Genomic DNA, 10,923 nt, shown 5'->3' on the forward strand with positions numbered 1-10,923 from the left:
TCTGTCACCCAGGATGGAGTACAGTGGCCGGATCTCAGCTCACTGCAAGCTCCGCCTCCCGGGTTTATGCCATTCTCCTGCCTCAGCCTCCCGAGTAGCTGGGACTACAGGTGCCTGCCACCTTGCCCGGCTAGATTTTTTGTATTTTTTAGTAGAGACGGGGTTTCACCGTGTCAACCAGGATGGTCTCGATCTCCTGACCTCGTGATCTGCCCGTCTCGGCCTCCCAAAGTGCTGGGATTACAGGCTTGAGCCACCGCGCCCGGCTATTTTTTTTATTTTTAAAATTTTTTGTAGAGACGGGGTCTTCCTATGTTGCCCAGGCTGGTCTCATGTTCTTGACTCTAAGCGATCCTCCTGCCTTGGCCTCCCAAAGTGCTGGGATTACTAGCATGAGTCAACTCCTCACCGGTACTTCTACATTCTTTTGTAAAGAATTTTCCTTCATCAGCTGGAAATGAACCACAGTACCTTCTAACTGCTTAATTAATATTCAGGATAGATTGACCACAATAATCACCTCCAATAGTGACAAATAAATCGTATTTTTTTCTTGTTTAAAAATAGTCATGGCTGGGTGCAGTGGCTGATGCCTATAATCCTAGCACTTTGGAAGCTGAGGCAGGTGGATTGCTCGAGCCCAGGAGTTCAAGACCAGCCTGCACAACATAGGGAGACCCCATCTCTACAAAAAATTTAAAAATTAGCCAGATGTGGTGGTACACACCTGTAGTCCCAGCTACTTGGGAGGCTGAGGTGGGAGAATCAGTTGAGCCAGGAGGGGAAGGTTGCAGTCAGTGAGCCGAGATTGTGCCACTGCACTCCAGCCTAGGAGGCAGAGTGAGACCCTGTCTCAAAAAAAAAAAAAAAAAAAAAAAAAATAATAAGGATAATAAAATAGTCACTATGAACTCTTGCATTTTTATTTATTTAATGTTTCAAAATAGGTTATAGTCATTAATGTTTCTGATGATCAAATTATTTTACTCAGGCTCTGTGGAAACCCTTTAAACTTACTCTAAGTCCATTGCATGTGTCTCTATTAGCCTTTGAGCATGTTCTTGCCTTCTGGCCCAACAAGATGTACCAGGCTTGTCTTATATTTTCCCTGCTGTATCCCTGGAATCAGCCATTCCTCAAAGGATCTATTTTTTTTTTTTTTTAAATGAAGTCTTGCTCTGTCACCCAGGCCGGAGTGCAATGGCTCGATCTCAGCTCACTGCAGCCTCTGCCTCCCAGGTTCAAGTAATTCTCCTGCCTCAGCCTCCTGAATAGCTGGAATTACAGGTGCATGACACCACACCTGGCTAATTTTTGTATTTTTAGTAGAGACAGGGTTTCACCATGTTGGCCAGGCTGGTCTCGAATTCCTGATCTCATGATCTGCCTACCTTGGCCTCCCAAGGTTCTGGGATTACAGGTGTGAGCCATTGTGCCCTGCCAATCTCTGGTTTCTTATAGTGGGAAAAACGATTTAGAAATCAGAATCTGGGCATTAGGTTGTTGTCAGAAGCATTTTTTTGTTTGTTTATTTTTATTTTTTTTTTTTTTATTTTTTTTTTTTTTTTTTGAGACGGAGTCTCACTGTGTCGCCCAGGCTGGAGTGCAGTGGCGCGATCTCGGCTCACTGCAAGCTCCGCCTCCCGGGTTCCAGCCATTCTCCCGCCTCAGCCTCCGAGTAGCTGGGACTACAGGCGCCCACCACCGCGCCCGGCTAGTTTTTTGTATTTTTAGTAGAGACGGGGTTTCACCGTGTTAGCCAGGAGGGTCTCGATCTCCTGACCTCGTGATCCGCCCGCCTCGGCCTCCCAAAGTGCTGGGATTACAGGCTTGAGCCACCGCGCCCGGCCTTGTTTATTTTTTTGAGATGGAGTTTCACTCTTGTCACCTAGGCTGGAGTGCAATGATGTGATCTCAGCTCACTGCAACCTCGGCCTCCCAGGTTCAAGCAATTATCCTGCCTCAGCTTCCCAAGTAGCTGGGATTACAGGCATGCGCCACCACACCCAGCTAATTTTTGTATTTTTAGTAGAGATGGGGTTTCACCATGTTGGTCAGGCTGGTTTCGAACTTCTGACCTCAGGTGAACCACCCGCCTCGGCCTCCCAAAGTGCTGGGATTATAGGCATGAGCACTGCGCCGGCCTTGTTTTTTGAGACAAGGTCTGGCTCTATTGGTCAGGCTGGAGTGCAGTGGCGCAATCTTGGCTCACCACTACCTCCACCTCATGGGCTCAAGCCATCCTCTTACTTCAGCCTCCCTAGTAGCTGGAACTACAGGCACAAACCACCACACCCGGCTGTTTGGTTTTTTTATTTTGTATTTCTGGTAGAGATGGGGTTTTGCCATGTTTCCCAGCCTGATCCTAAACTCATGAACTCAAGCGATCTGCCCTCCTCAACCACCCAAAGTGCTGGGATTACAAGCATGAGCCACAGCACCCGGCCCACAAGCACTTTTGAAAGGTAAACTAGGCCGGGCGCAGTGGCTCAAGCCTGTAATCCCAGCACTTTGGGAGGCTGAGACGGGCGGATCACAAGGTCAGGAGATCGAGACCACCCTGGCTAATACGGTGAAACCCCGTCTCTACTAAAGAATACAAAAAACTAGCCGGGCGACGAGGCGGGCGCCTGTAGTCCCAGCTACTTGGGAGGCGGAGGCAGGAGAATGGCGTAAACCTGGGAGGCGGAGCTTGCAGTGAGCTGAGATCCGGCCACCGCACTCCAGCCTGGGCTACAGAGCCAGACTCCGCCTCAAAAAAAAAAAAAAAAAAAAAAAGAAAGGTAAACTAATATAAACTAATATGATACTAAGGTTAGATATTTTTATTTTATCATGATTTACTTTTCTTTTAATTTAAGCATCCTAGCTGCCAAAATTAAGGTATGCCTCCTTTATTTGTTCTAGATCTTGGGTTTTTAAAATTATTTTTGTAAAAAACCAGTTAGTACAAAAACACAAATAACAAAAAAACTGCAGTCTCTTGTTCTCCCCAGCCCCTTCCATATCTCTTATCAGAAGTAACCATTCTTTTAGTTGTTTCTTATGGGTATACTTTCATCTTTTAAAATAATAAATTTATCCTGCAATTAAAAATTTTGTTTTGAGATGGTGTCTTGCTCTGTCACCCAGGCTAGAGTGCAGTGTCTCGATCTCAGCTCCCTGCAACCTCTGCCTCCCGGGCTCAAGCCATCCTCCCACCTCAGCCTCCCCAGTAGCTGGGAATACAGACATGCGCCACCATGCCTGGCTAATTTTTGTGTTTTTGCTAGAGATAGGGTTTTGCCATGTTTCCCAGGCTGGTCTCAAACTCCTGGGTTCAACCTTGGCCTCCCAAAGTGTTGGAGTTACAGGTATGAGCCACTGTGCCTGGCCTTATCCTGCAATATTTTGGTTATTCAATTTTGAAAGTATCTATTGATTTCCTATTATGTCTAATGAGGGTTTTTTAGCTCACACTTCATTATCATTTCCTCCATCCTCTTAATATACTGATACCTGGCCGGGCGCGGTGGCTCAAGCCTGTAATCCCAGCACTTTGGGAGGCCGAGACGGGCGGATCACGAGGTCAGGAGATAGAGACCATCCTGGCTAACACGGTGAAACCCTATCTCTACTAAAAAAGAAAATACAAAAAGCTAGCCGGGCGTGGTGACGGGTGCCTGTAGTCCCAGCTACTCGGGAGGCTGAGGCAGGAGAATAGCAGGAACCCGGAGGCGGAGCTTGCAGTGAGCTGAGATCCGGCCACTGCACTCCAGCCTGGGCAACAGAGCAAGACTGTCTCAAAAGAAAAAAAAAAAAAAAAAAAAATATATATATATATATATACTGATACCTAATATCATCATTTTTGGTTAAATACACATTTAATGCTTTCATTATTATGACTACATAAATTGCGTTCATGACCAAGACAAGTTTTATCTTTTCTTGTGCAACTTTACTTTTTCCTGGAGTTAATAATTGCCTTGCTTTTTCTTTCCTTTTTTTTTTTTTTTTTTTTTTTTTGAGACGGAGTTTTGTTCTTGTTGCCTAGGCTGGAGTGCAATGGCGTGATCTCCGACTCACTGCAGCCTCCACCTCCTGGGTTCAAGTAATTCTGCCTCAGCCTCCTGAGCAGCTGGGATTACAGGCATGTGCCACCACACCTGCCTAATTTTGTATTTTTAATAGGGACGGGGTTTCTCCATGTTGGTCAGGGTGATCTCGAACTCCCAACCTCAGGTGATCCGCCTGCTTCGGCCTCCCAAAGTGCTGGGATTACAGACATGAGCCACTGTGCCCGGTGCCTTGCTTATTGATTTGCTTTGTTCTCTTTGAACATCTAAATAATCATTTTATGCCCCCCAAAATCTGTTTAAATGTCTTGAATAAGGTTTTTTTCATAGTCAAATCTGTCAGATAGTTTGTAATTTTTTTTTTTTTTGAGATGGAGTCTTGCTCTGTTGCCCAGGCTGGAGTGCAGTGGCACAATCTTGGCTCACTGCAACCTCTGCCTCCCGGGTTCAAGTGATTCTCCTGCCTCAGCCTCCCAACGCACACCTGACTAATTTTGTACTTTGTTTAGTAGAGATGGGGTTTCACCATGTTGGTCAGGCTGGTCTTGAACTCCTAACCTCAAGTGATCCACCCACCTTGGCCTCCCAAAGTGCTGGGATTACAGGCAAGAGCCACTGTGCCCAGCCAGATAGTTTGTAATTTTTATTTTTTTATTTCTTGGAGTCTTCGTGCCTCCTTTCCCAGATTGCTTGATGGAAATTGTATCAGTTGTCATCCTGGGGACTTCCTTACATGTCTGAAAATGGTCTTATTCCATTTGCATGTCATTGATAGTCCAGTTGTATATAGAATTTTAGGTTGAAAGTCATTCATACTCAACACTGAGAAGATAGTTTTCTCCTGACCCCTAGCTTCTCTTATTGCTGTTAAGAAGTCCATTGCATTCTTGGTCATTCATGTAATCTGCATTTTCTCTCTGGACTCTTTTGTGATCTTACCTTATCATCCATTTTCTGAAATTCAAGATGGGCTGGTCTGAAGGTAGTGAGTTATCTCAGTTGATCAGTTACGGATCTAACATCTTATTGTTTTCTTTCCCCTTTTCTCACTACTGCACTTGACTAGTCTTAAAAAAAAAAAAAAAAGAGCCCGGCTCGATGACTCACGCCTGTAATACCAGCACTTTGGGAGGCTAAGGTGGGTGGATCAACTGAGGTCAGGAGTTCGAGACCAGCCTAACCAACATGGTGAAACCCCATCTCTACTAAAAATACAAAATTAGCCGGGCATGGTGGCACATACCTGTAATCCCAGCTACTTGGGAGGCTGAGGCAGGAGAATCGCTTGAACCCAGGAGGTGGAGGTCTCAGTGAGCTGAGATTGTGCCATTGCACTCCAGCCTGGGCAACAAGAGCAAATCTCTGTCTCAAAAAAAAAAAAGAAATTGAAGATGATGACTTTGTCTTCCTGAAGGTCTTCTTTCATTCATTGTTCTGGGCATATGGTGATCTTTTCATTATAAAGATTTTTGTCCTTCAATTCTGGGAAAGTTTGTTGTATTATTTCTTTGACAACTTTTTCCCCAGTGATTCCTTGGTTTTCTCTTTCTGAAATTCTTGTTAGCTATTGACTTTTCTACAATGATGCATCATTTTTGAAAATCTTTTTTCAGCCGGGCGCGGTGGCTCAAGCCTGTAATCCCAGCACTTTGGGAGGCCGAGGTGGGTGGATCACGAGGTCAGGAGATCAAGACCATCCTGGCTAACATGGTGAAACCCCGTCTTTACTAAAAATACAAAAAACTAGCCGGGCGTGGTGGTGGGTGCCTGTAGTCCCAGCTACTCGGAGGCTGAGGCGGGAGAATGGCGTGAACCCGGGAGGCGGAGCTTGCAGTGAGCCGAGATCACGCCACTGCACTCCAGCCTGGGCGACACAGCAAGACTCCATCTCAAAAAAAAAAAAAAAAGAAAATCTTTTTTCCTTTGTTACAATTTTAAAATTCTACTTTCTGTGAAATTTCCCCAATTTTACTTTCAATATTTTTATTATTGTTATATTTATTTATTCTTTTTTTTTTTTTTTTTTGATATGTAACCTTGTTCTGTCACCCAGGCTTGAGTGCAGTGGCATGATCTCGGCTCACTGCAACCTTTGCCTACCGGGTTCAAGCGATTCTCCTGCCTCAGCCTCTTGAGTAGCTGCACTGCAGGCACCCACCACCACGCCTGGCTAATTTTTGTGTTTTTAGTAGAGACGGGGTTTCACCATGTTGGCCAGGCTGGTCTGAAACTCCTGAACTCAGGTAAGCCATCTGCATCAGCCTCCCAAAGTGTTGAGATTACAGGCGTGAGTCACTGCGCCTGGCATTTTTGGGTCTTCCTTTCACATTAGAGGCTATCTTCCCTTTGCCCAAAATCCGTAGCCCAACTCCTTGGACCTGTTGGAATATTTCACAGGAGAATGTTGTTTTGACTCCTTTTATTATTTCCCCTTGGGCAGAAATTGTGCGACCAAAGTGATAACTTTGGTCAAAAATGATTTATTTGAGCATTTATATACCAGGCTCAGAGTTGGCTAATTTAATTCTTACCTCAACTCTATTTACCAAGTGCTACTACTATTGACCTTCTCTGAGGAAACTGAGGCACAGAAAGGCCAAGTAACTTGGCCAGAGTCACATAGCCAGTCTGTGGCAAAGCTGAGGTCCTTGGTTCCAGAGCCCATACTCCTAATCACCTCTAATCAGTCTCCTTATTTGGAACCCGGGGGACAATTTGCTCTCTGCTCTTTATAGAAAACAACCACAACATTGTAACACCACTTACTAAATGCCAGACACTGTTCTGAACATATTATCTGTATAGATTTCTTTAATCCCTAGTAGGCCAATGAAGTAGGTACCACATTTAGTCCTATTTTATAAAGAACCTTCTAGAGGTTCAACTTACCCAAGGTCACCAGATAGTGAGAGCAGTGTCCGAGTTTCAAATCTAGGCTGGGGGTGGTGCCTCACACCTGTAATACCAGTACTTTGGGAGGCCAAGGTAGGAGGATCGCTTGAGCCCAGGAGTTGTAGACCAGTCTGGGCAATATAATAAGACCTCCATCTCTACAAAAAATTTAAAAATTAGCTTGGCGTGGTGGCATCTGCTTGTGATCCAAGCTACTCAGGAGGCTGAAGCAGGAAGATTGTTTGCCCAGGAGGTCAAGGCTGCAGTGAGCCATGATTGTGCCACCTCCAGCCTGGATGACAGTTCAAGACCCTGCCTTAAAAAAAAAAAAAAAAAAAAATGTAGGTTTTCTCTTCCTGGAGCTCTCACTTTCTTTTTTCTTTTCGGGCCTCAGGAGCAGAGTGGAGTTTATCGCCCTCCTCAGTTCATGGCCCACCACCGTCCTCAGCCTGGGCAAAGCCTGGCTTATTTTATTTCATTATTTTCTTTTTGTTTTTGAGACAGAGTTTCTCTGTCACCCAAGTTGGCGTGCAGTGGCGCTATCTCAGCTCACTGCAAACTCCGCCTCCTGGATTCAGGCAATTCTCCCACCTCAGCCTCCCCAGTATCTGAGATTGCAGGCATACACCACCATGCCCGGCTAATTTTTGTACTTTTTGTAGAGACGGGGTTTCACCGTGTTGCCCAGGCTGGTCTCTAACTCCTGGGCTCAAGTGATCCTCCTGCCATGGCCTCCCAAAGTGCTGGGATTCTAGGCATGTGCCACCGTGCCTGACCTATTTCATTATTTTCTCCAGTTACTCCCAACCCCTAATCCCTCTCCCCTCCCCCTCCTAGGCCCTCACCAGGGTGTTCATCTGTCTTTAAATCTGCATGTGTAGCAATAACCAGACATTTATTCAGCATCTACCATGGTGACAGGTGTTACTCTACATCAGGGAGCAACAAACCACAGCCCATTGACAGATTTTATACAACCTACAAGCTAAAAATCGTTTATATATATATATTTTTTTTTTTTTTTCTTTTTTGAGATAGAGTTTCACCCTGTTGCCCAGGCTGGAGTGCAATGGTGCCATCTCAGCTTACTGCAACTTTCGCCTCTTGGGTTCAAGTGATTCACCTGCCTCAGCTTCCCCAGTAGCTGGGACTACAGGCGCCTGCCACCACACCCGGCTAATTTTTTTTTTTTTGTATTTTTAGTAGAGACGGAGTTTCACCATGTTTGCCAGGCTGGTCTCCAACTCCTGACCTCAAGTGATCTGCCTGCCTCGGCCTTCCAAGGTGTTGGGATTACAGGCAAGAGCCAATGCACCCGGCCAGTTTTTACATTTTTAAATGGCTGGAAAAAAAAATCAAAAGAATACTGTTTTGTGACACCGGAAAATTATATGAAATTCAAATGTCAGTATCCATGTCTAAGTTTTACTGGTGTACAGCCACGCTCATTTTTTTGTTTGTGTTTTTCAAGACGGAGTTTCCCTCTGTTGCCCAGGCTGGAGTGCAGTGGTGTGATCTCGGCTCACTGCAACCTCCGCCTCCTGGGTTCAAGCGATTCTCCTTCCTCAGCCTCCTGAGTAGCTGGGATTACAGGTATGCGCCATCACGCCTGGCTAATTTTTGTATTTTTAGTAGAGATGGGGTTTCTGCATGTTGACCAGGCTGGTCTCGAACTCATGACCTCAGATGATCCATCTGCCTTGGCCTCCCAAAGTGCTGGGATTACAGGCGTGAGCCACTGCACCTGGCCCATGCTCATTTTTTATGTACATCTCTGGTTGCTTTCATGCCACATTGGCAGAATTGAATAGTTACAGCAGAGATTGTATGGCACAAAGCCGAAAATACTGACCGTCTGGCCCTTTACAGAAAAAAGAAAATTGCTGACCAGTGCTCCAGAGGTTGGGGATACTCTAGGGAACGTATGTGTTTAATTTATATAAATAGAATGATGGTTTAACTGGGGCCAGGGAGCAAATTCAATCTGGGATTTTTGAGAGTGACGGAGAGGCTATTAATTACTGGGACAACTTAGGGTCAACTATCTGTCCCTGGAAAGCAAGGATGCATGATTATCTCTCTCCAACCCTCATTCTGTCCATGATCACCGGCTTTGTTTGTTGTATTTTAAGAATGTGTTGGCCAGGCACAGTGACTTAACTCCGTAATCCCGGCACTCTGGGAGGCTGAGGAGGGTGGATCACCTGAGGTCAGGAGTTCAAGACCAGCCTGGCCAAGATGATGAAACCCCATCTCTACTAAAAATACAAAAAATTAGCCAGGCGTGGTGGCGGGCGTGTGACAGAGCAAGACTCCATCTCCAAAAAAAAAAAAAAAAAAAAAAAGAATTTGTTGGCCAGGCATAGTGGCTCACACTTGTAATCCCAGCACTTTGGGAGGCCAAGGTGGGATGATTGCTTGACCTCAGGAGTTGGAGGCCAGCCTGGGCAACATAGCAAAACCTCATCTCTACTAAAAATACAAAAAGTGGCCGGGTGTGGTGGCTCATGCCTATAATCCTAGCACTTTGGGAGGCTGAGACAGGTGGATCACTTGAGGCCAGGAGTCGAGACCAGCCTGGCCAACATGGCGAAACCCCAACTCTACTGAAAATTAGCTGCGCATGGTGGCACACACCTGTAATCCCAGCTACTTGGGAGGCTGAGGCACGAGAATTGCTTGAACCGGGGAGGTGGAGGTTGCAGTGAGCTGAGATTGTGCCACTGCGCTCCAGCCTGGGTGACAGCCTCTGTCTTGAAGAAACAAAACAAAACAAAACAAAAATTAGCCAGATGTAGTGTTGTGAGCCTGTAGTCCCAGCTACCTTGGAGGCTGAGGTAGGAGCATTACTTAAGCCCAGAAAGTTAAGGCTTCGGTGAGCTCTGACAGTGTCACTGTATTTCAGCCTGGGAGACAGAGCAAGACGCTGTCTCAGAAAAAAAAAAAAAAAAAAAAATTTCTCTGGGTTGTAGCCCTAGAATAGGATTCAGCAGACTATGGCCCATAGGCCAAATCTGGGGCATGGCAGTTTCTGTACAGTCAGCGAGCTAATTTTTAAATGACTAGGGTAAAAAATCAAAAGAAGAATCATATTTTGTGACACATTAAAATGACATGGAGCCTGGGCGTGGTGGCTCACACTTGTAATCCCAGCACTTTGGGAGGCCAAGGTGGTAGGATCACTTGAAGCCAGGAATTCAAGACCAGCTTGGCCAACATGGTAAAATCCATCTCTATTAAAAATACGAAAATTAGCTGAGCATGGTGGTGTGCATCTATAATCCCAGCTACTCAGGAGGCTGAGATACAAGAATTGCTTGAATCCGGGAGGTGGAGGTTGCAGTGAGCCAAGATTGCACCGCTGCACTCCAGCCTGGGCGACAGAGTAGAGTCTGTTTCAAAAAAAAAAAAGAAAAAGAAAATAACATGGAGTTCACATTTCAATGTCCATAAAGGTTTCAAAACAGCCCCACCCACTCATTTGCATATCATCTAAGGTTGTAACAGTGACTTTGTGGTCTGCAAAGCCTAAAATATTTACTATCTGGCAGGGCTCCGTGGCTCACGCCTGCAATCCCAGCACTTTGGGAGGCCGAGGCGGACGGATCACGAGGTCAGGAGATTGAGACTATCCTGGCCAACATGGTGAAACCCCGTCTCTACTAAAAACACAAAAATTAGCTGGGTGTGGTGGCGCGTGCCTGTAATCCCAGCTACTTGGGAGGCTGAGGCAGGAGAATAGCTTGAACCAGGGAGTCGGAGGTTGCAGAGAGTCAGAGGTTGCACTGCACTGCAGCCTGGCAACAGAGAGAGACTCCATCTCAAGAAAAAATAATAAATAAAATAAAATAATTGTTGGTTTTTTTTTTTTAAAGCAGATTGGTCATTTTATTTTATTTATTTATTTTTCTGAGACAGAGTCTCCCTCTGTTACCCAGGCTGGAGTGCAGTGATGTGATCACAGCTCACTGTA

The sequence above is a fragment of the Trachypithecus francoisi genome, unplaced genomic scaffold, assembly GCF_009764315.1.
Source record: "Trachypithecus francoisi isolate TF-2019V2 unplaced genomic scaffold, Tfra_2.0 Lachesis_group12, whole genome shotgun sequence".
In the NCBI taxonomy this organism is placed as follows: Eukaryota; Metazoa; Chordata; class Mammalia; order Primates; family Cercopithecidae; genus Trachypithecus; species Trachypithecus francoisi.